The sequence below is a fragment of the Benincasa hispida genome, chromosome 9, assembly GCF_027475165.1.
Source record: "Benincasa hispida cultivar pf3 chromosome 9, pf3_genome.v1.1, whole genome shotgun sequence".
Taxonomy (NCBI): Eukaryota; Viridiplantae; Streptophyta; class Magnoliopsida; order Cucurbitales; family Cucurbitaceae; genus Benincasa; species Benincasa hispida.
Genome location: NC_143486.1, coordinates 17,553,569 through 17,561,819, shown reverse-complemented (window position 1 = coordinate 17,561,819; position 8,251 = coordinate 17,553,569). Strand labels below are relative to the sequence as shown.

Genomic DNA, 8,251 nt, shown 5'->3' with positions numbered 1-8,251 from the left:
TTTATCACTGATAACATGCTACTAGTGGCAGCTTCTATCACTGATAACATGCTATTAGTGGTAGCTTCTATCATCAATAACGTACTATCTGTCACACCCCTTCCCAGATCATCCTCTTAATCCGAGAAGGGGTATGAAGACAACAATTGACAACCCTCTTATGACAACTATTGTCCAACCCGTTCCTATGAACCTGTATCCTTAGCATCTGTTGACCTGATAGCAGTTAAATAAAATCTTATAGCAATTACATACATAATCTCATCTATCACTAACTAAACAGATGTTACCATTCAGAATATTTAGATCCATTCACATCATAGTCATCCAAATTACCAACATTTACACGTACCACATTTGACTCCACACTTCTACCCTAGATTCCAAGACGTGTATAGATAAAATTAGGGTTTAAAACATGACAAGTGGACCACCTGAACTTCAAATTACTGGAGAACTCTGATAATAACTGACTAGCAGATCTACTCGACTTCAGGACATCGACCGCTACCTGGGGAAAGAAAATATTTAAAAGAATGAGCTTAAATTGCCTAGTGAGTGACTATTTAAAATAAAACATGCTTCCATACATAAACATGCTATTCTTAAAACATTTACATGATCATTTTCAGGGTTAGGAAATAAAATTGGAGAAATGAGATTATATCGTAATTAAAAACCCTGAAATAAAACTCATTATCATTCCTATAAAGCATATCTACTCCTTTGCCTGAACATGTGGGAGAATGCTTTTGCTCAATCCCTAATAACCTAATTGAGAGAGAGCCATTTTTCTCGATCTCATCAACGTCGAAAGCATGAGTCATACGTGCACATAGAACTGGATTGGGTCCTAACCACCTTACCATACCTTCGGTGTCAAGGATCCCTAACATAACTGAAATCTGAGTACCTTACCATACCTTTGGTACCAACACTAGAGTAGGACTTATACAAAACATAAAACATTTAAAACATACTACGAATATTCATCTGAGTTAATTATACTTCACAAATTCCATATCATCACATAATGCCTTTGATAGCACAAAAAATGTGTTATTTTTCTCTTCTTAATTCTTGGTCATTACTATGTTTAATTTGTTTATTTAATGATTTTATAGGTATCAAGAATTTTGGAGGTGAATCAGGCGTTCAGTGCAAAAAGATGATAAAATGACCAAGTTTGGAGCTAAATTGCACAAAAAGGGAAAGAAGGTCGAGAAATTACCATTATGTCCCTAGTCGGAGCATTGCGACACTGAAAAAAGCATTGTGCAACGCTCAAAGACAGTGGCCTTACATTCTCGTGAAGACAGAGCATCATTGCAACACTACATGTAACGTTGCAATGCTCCGAATTATGACGGAGGCCTCGCACACATTGTTTATCGCAGGGTTGCAATGCTAGCCGCAACATTGCAACGCTGGAATAATCACCTCCAATCGACTCCTAAGCCGATTTCTTCATCTTCTCACCTTTTCCACTTGCAATTTTCTGTAATTTCTTCCTTCCTCTTATGTAATTAGTTGGGATGAAGCCCAAATTTGTCTTCTTCATCCCATGGGAAGGTAAGTTCTTCATCCCATGGAAAGGTAAGTTCTTCATCCCATGGAAAGGTAAGTTCTAGGGGTTTCTCTAGTTTAGGGATTTGGAATAATGTAATTTTTGGGACTTTTGTTTGAGTGTATTTCTATATTCTTGTGTATGGGTTTCAATATGAATTTTGTGTTTATAAATTACATAATTTTATTATTGATTGACAACCAATAATTTGTTGTGTAATTTGAATGCTTAGATATAGTTTATAATATGTGACACATAATTATAGGTTAATCTCAAAGGAGCAATATGTTAGTTAGGCTTGCAATTCATTGTCTGTAATAAATAGTATTGCTCCATCAACCTAGAGAGAAACCACATTGAATGTTTGATTAGATGGTGGAAGTCGAACACTCATCCTAGCGTTAGCCCTAGAACTTAATGCGGTTGGTTGATAACGGGCAGAAATGCATGTTATTACAGCGCAAAGTGATAAAACAATGGAGGATTGCGATAGTAAAAATATACAATATTGCGTCCAAAAGCATTAAATTTAGAACATTGCGATCGCATGCGTCCATCGCATTAAAACAACTAACTTTTGTATTTTGTGCAGAAAATGCGTTGGCGCAAGGCGAAATTGCGATCCAAGGAAATTGATGTCCGAGCGCATTAAGAGATTGCGACCGCAAGGATATGCGATCGTTTGCGTTCGTGAAAATCTGCTAAAAAAGGTGGCCATATAGAGCCGGCGCATCAAGGTGAAAACTTAATAAATCACGATGGGACAGAAAGCTGATGACGGTCGAGTCCGAATTAAGTTGACAAGCCGTTAATGACATATTGTAGCAATTACACTCAATTTTTCGATGACAAATATTCGGTGCATCAGACAGAGAATTAATGACATCCCATCAGTGTAATCATTCGAGAGAAAAAGCTCTTCACCTGAAGCTCTATAAATATCGAAGGCTACCTTCATTTAAGGAGTTCGGAGAGTTTGGTTCTGCGACTTAGAATATATAGTTCTTCTTCACCGGAGATAGTAGTAGTCTGTAATTTTCTATACTTAGAAGGTGGAAGCAAGTGAAGGGAGAATTCACTGAGAGATCGTCCTGGTTAACTCGGAAGAGTGCCGGGAAGTGTCGAAAATAGAGAGAGGGCCAACTCTTATGGAAACAAGAACATCTTTTGGGTAGAATAGAGATAACTTAGTGTAAAAGCCTTAGGAAGCAATATATTGCTACCAGGCTCTCTATCCTTATTTTCCATTATCATTTTGTATTCTGAACTTATTTATAAAATGGAAATTGCATCTTTATATCTGTCCATTCTCTTGACATTACGTATGAGTAGCTAAAACTGTCGAATGGGTTGAGAAGCACTTAGCTAGCATAACCTGGGGCCTTCACTTTATGTGATCGTCTTGTATTATGTTTGCGTCACTTGTCCTTTAGAGATACTCGGGAGGGTAGTCTAAGGATAGAATCTAGGCTTGGAAAAGTCAGATTAGAATCTAGGCTCGGGAGAGTCAGATTAGAACAGCATAATCAAGAGATAGAAGCTTAGGAATAAGTTCTGTTTGCTATTAACGCATCGCATGCACCCTAGAGATAAGATATGATTGTATGCGGTCACCTTGTACCTGTGTGCATCATTCATCATCGCATAAGAAAGAAGTAGAGACTTAGAAATAAGCTCTATAGACATCATCGCATACATCGCATGCGTCCTAAAACTAGGAGCTATCGCATTTGCATTGGAAAAGGAATTGCTGTCGCATGTGTGTAGCATGATCGCATACCTTGAACACAATCTCAGGAAACGCTAGCTAAAGATCTTCTCAACCCGTTCCTCTGCATACTCATTGTATCTTTCGCATTATTAACTCTTTTCTCAATTCCGCCGCATAAACTTTATACCGTAAAACAACAAACCATCCAACCCATTGATTTATTTGTTATCGTAAAGTAATCGAAAAGTACCACCGCATACTATTTCCTTAGTCCCTGTGTTCAACCCTGGGCTTATCAGGCAACTTAGTAGGGTTTATACTTGGATCTTGCTAAGAGAACTTGCATGCACAACACATATTCCACCATTGCATTCTACACCATTATTTCATCACATTAACCACGCATCATTGGTTAATCATGTTTGATATGTATTCATTTAAGCATGTTTAGTTAATTAGGTAATTATGACTGTTGATTGGATGTCCAATCAATTGGGCTAGGCATAGTCAAGAACCTAAATTGCATTTAAATAACTCGATGAACAATATTGCACTTCTCCATTCCATTTCCCTAAGCTAGAATTTCATAGTTAATTGCATTTCTATCTATTAGTTTCATTGCGTTTTGTTTCTTTTATGCATTACCTATTCCAATCCACACCAAACCCCCATTTCCCCCTCCTCATTTTACCACTTTAACTAAAAGTGTGCTTTGAGGGATTAATCTTCCGTGCTTCCTTGAGGTTTGATCACAGACTTGCCGCATATACTACCAGTTAGTATAAGCAGTTTGTTCGGTGATTGATAAATATTATCTGAATGGCGGTCTTTTGAGAGTGATACCAAAAAGGCTTTGGTCAAATTGGTGTTGTTGCCAAGGAAGCCATTTAGTTCTTCTTAGTTAGTTTTTAGTTAAAGTTTCTTTTTCTTTGATTTGTTTTCTTTTTATGTCAGTTAAGTATGATAGGATTTTCATATCAATCTTGGACGTCTGAAAGTCAAGTTGCAGATCTTGACGACAAAGTAAGTGGCCTTGACCACCACATTGCTGAGTTGACCGCCTTAGTTGGCCATGTAAGGGAGTGGAGTTTGCAGCAAGTAGAGGTAGTAGGCTCAAGGTTGTAGTGGAGTCCAGTACCACATGGTCATTCCGAGGAGGGGGATTATTGTCATTTGGACTATGAGCCTCACCATTCTTGGTGGGATGTATCCTTTGACCATGGATACTCAGGATGGTAGCAGAGCTTGGACGACTGAGATTTCACAGCACCCCACCAGTCGACTTATGCTCAGTCTTTAAGGTCAAGTAATTCTTTAAAGGCTTTGGTTTTGGAGCTTGCTGACAGCACTTTTGAGCTTTAGCAGGACACCCTTTGTAGGCAGCAGCAATTCGAGCGTTTCTAGTAGAAGAGTCTTTGCACCGAGGGAGAGACTAGACCTAACTTGCAAAGTCCGAGTGACTTTGTTGCTCAGTTTGCAACTTCAGTTAGGAGGCCGAACGAGCTATTGCCAGGCCATTCCTTAGATTTTCCAGAGGCCCAAAGGTAGGAGGTATTCCACGTCAACATGGTGGAAGAGGAGGAATCACTTATTGGAGATTCGTGCCCAGGTATTACTTTGGAGTTTTTAATTTTTGAACTTGCTAATAGCTCTTTTTAGTTTCAGCAGGACGTTCAAGCTCAGCTGCAAAGCATGACCGACCATGTTACTCAACTGACAGAGGTCGTTTAGAGATATGAGAACGTACCAGTGCTACCCATCATCTGTACCTCGAAGGCAGAGTTCATTATGAAGTGCTATTACTCTAGTGATGATGAGGACGTCACTCCATGCTTGCCAGTTTTTGAGGCTAAGGATGAAGGTGTTCATATAACACATACGGAAGCAATTTTAGGATCGGAGGCACTTAACTACATCAATTTTAGAAAATGAAAGCATGCTGTCCAAATACCGTAAACAGAGAGCAGAATTTATACTAACCTTTTTGGAGACCGATTCAGCAACTCCCTTTGATTCCTTTGATTACGAACGGTGTGTGGACCACCTCTAGTGTCTTCCCTACTATTCTCCTGGCCAAGAACGACTTGTGGGAGTCTATAGAGATAGGGGATGGGAAGGGAATACTTGAAGGTTCAAGCTCTAGAGAGATATATGAAGGTAGGTGAGTTTGAGACCAAATTCCAGTGGCATAACAGTATGGAAATGGTTGTCTTTAACTCTCAATCTGATTCTACCTCTACTTATAGAGTGAATCCATGCATCAAGAAGCCTCAAGATGCAAGACACATGGTGGAGATGCAAGCAATAGTAGATTCTAGGTGTTCATGTAACATTACATGCAAGAGTGCATGGATGAGTTGTTTTTCCACTTTGAATCACCATGCATAAGTGGGATTCCAATAAAATCCACTATCCTTGATCTAAAATCTGATTTTAGCTTGCATTTTAATTTTAATTTCAATTCTAAATTGAAATTAATTTTTGGTAATTAATTTGAAACTTTTCCAATTAATTTCATATGATTAATCCAATTGATCATTCTAACCTTGTGCAATCCATTATATATGAATCCTTATTCATGTATATAGTATTTAAAACACTTTTAAATACTTTATCTCTCATTTAATAATTTAATTCATAATTAAATTATTGTGTCAAACACAATTGACGATAATACTCTTTCCCGATTTTGAACGATTCAAAGTTTCCTATCTAATTGTTCTAGGCTTTATTCCGATATGAGCTAGTAGGGGGACCTAATGGACCTACAGATCATGGGCTCCAACGATTCGAGGTTAACCGACTAATCTCATTAACCAAGCTAACCAATATTCGTTAACTACTGGGACACTCCACTATAGCCCAGTCGCTGCACTCCCCTCACCGTAGATATATTTCCATCCACTTGATATAACCATGTTCAGTAAGTCGATCCTTCACAAGTTGTTCGTAGCTATAGCCGGGTCAAATGTCCGTTTTACCCCTATAGTACTTCTTGTTCCTTAAGTTCCACTAATCCTCTAATGAACAATCGGTTTGTGGTCCAACCATCAAACCTAAGTCCCTCTTGGGCCAAAGAGAGGGTGGGGCCCCTTGTTCAAGTCCTGGAGTTAGTACTTAAGGGAACAACCACTCTACTATCCTTGAAATGGGTAGGAGCGAATTTCGTCTTGTGAGACTATGTCCCCAGCTATCTATCCGATCTTATCCCCAAAATGGTAGGCTTGTTGAGTCGGTGATGTCTGGCCACTCTCACCCATGCAGATTAAAGGATAATCTCGTATAAACAGGAGTTCATAGTTAGCTTAGGATTAAGATCGAGTTACCTAGGCCATCTTGTGAAATAGTCAGTTTCTTCAGTAAACGGCGTTATAAAGAGAAAGTGACTAATTTCGCAGTCCTGTCTTGTGCAAACTCATTGCATAGGACACCCCCACTCACATGCCTCTACACGAACGATTTAGGATCTCATCATTTGTACTTAATACAAAGTGGGCCGCGTCCATAGTGTCCCCAGGATAAGGTACCGAACCCTATCCTTATACTATAGACAGTTTTAACTATATACTTCAACTTGATCCTCTGATATGTCTCTACATATAGTTCGAGTATTCATGTTATAGCCAAGGATCTTAGTTTATTGAATTTAGATTAGATATTCGAAACTTACATATTCAATAACATCTTTTACTGAATAACCTCAATAACGTCTTTATTGGAAATAGAATATGTTTTATGAATTACAAACTACGAGTTTATAGGACATTAAACCCAACAAACTCCCACTTGAACTAGAAACTCTAGTAGGGTACAGGAAGTTAGGTGTGAGAGATAATATACATAAAGACAATAAACTAGGGCATCAACCATACCCTTACATTTCTCCCCACTTGCCCTAGTCTATCAAAGCTTGTAGTCCTAGATTTACTAGGTGATCCTAAAAATCTTTAGCTGTGAGGGGTTTTATAAACGGATCAGCCATGTTGTGCTCCGAAGATATCTGGGTCACTACAACGTCTCCACGATGTACAATCTCCCGGATCAGATGGTATTTGCGCTTAATATGCTTGTCGCGTTTGTGGCTTCTTGGTTCTCTTGAATTTGCAACTGCACCACTATTATCACAATATAGGGTGATAGACAGATGCATATTTGGAACGACTTCCAAATCTGTTAAGAATTTCCTTAACCATACTGCTTTCTTTGCTGCTTCACAAGCAACTACATATTCAGCTTTCATTGTGGAGTCCGCAATACAATTTTGTTTCACACTTCTCCACACTACTGCTCCTCTGTTAAGAATGAACACTGATCCAGATGTAGACTTTCTAGCATCTTTATCGGTTTGAAAATCAGAGTCAGTGTATCCAGTAAGGATCAAATCCTTAGTACCATACACGAGCATGTAGTTTCTTGTTCTCCTAAGATAACTGAGGATATTTTTAACGGCAGTCCAATGATCATATCCAGGATTGGACTGATACTTACTGACTATCCCTACTACGTAGCATATGTCAGGTCTAGTACATAACATTGCATACATCAGGCTCCCTACTGCGGAAGCATAGGGAATGCGTCTCATATTCTCAACCTCTTGAGGTGTCTTAGGACATTGACCCTTTGACAAATGAATTCCATATCTGTAAGGTAACAGAACTCTTTTGGAATTCTGCATCTTATACCTAGACAACATTTTGTGTATATAAGTTGCTTGAGACATGGCTAGTATTCTGTTATTGCAGTTCCGAATAATCTGAATCCCGAGAACATACTGCGCATTTCCTAAATCTTTCATTTGGAACTGTGTTGCTAGCCATTTCTTGATGTCAATTAGGTAACCTACTTTATTCCCAACGAGTAGAATATCGCCAACATATAAAACTAAGAACGCTATAGTAGAATTGACGATCTTCTTGTAAACACAAGGCTCGTCAACATTCTGTTCAAAGCCATAAGATTTGATCGCAGTATCA

The 8,251-nt window shown here is 38.6% G+C and overlaps 1 pseudogene; it reads right to left on the bottom strand.

Moving 5' to 3' along the window:
• Nucleotides 1–7,215: 7,215 nt before the first annotated feature.
• LOC150033665 (secreted RxLR effector protein 161 pseudogene) lies at nucleotides 7,216–7,860 on the bottom strand (annotated as a pseudogene).
• Nucleotides 7,861–8,251: the final 391 nt, after the last annotated feature.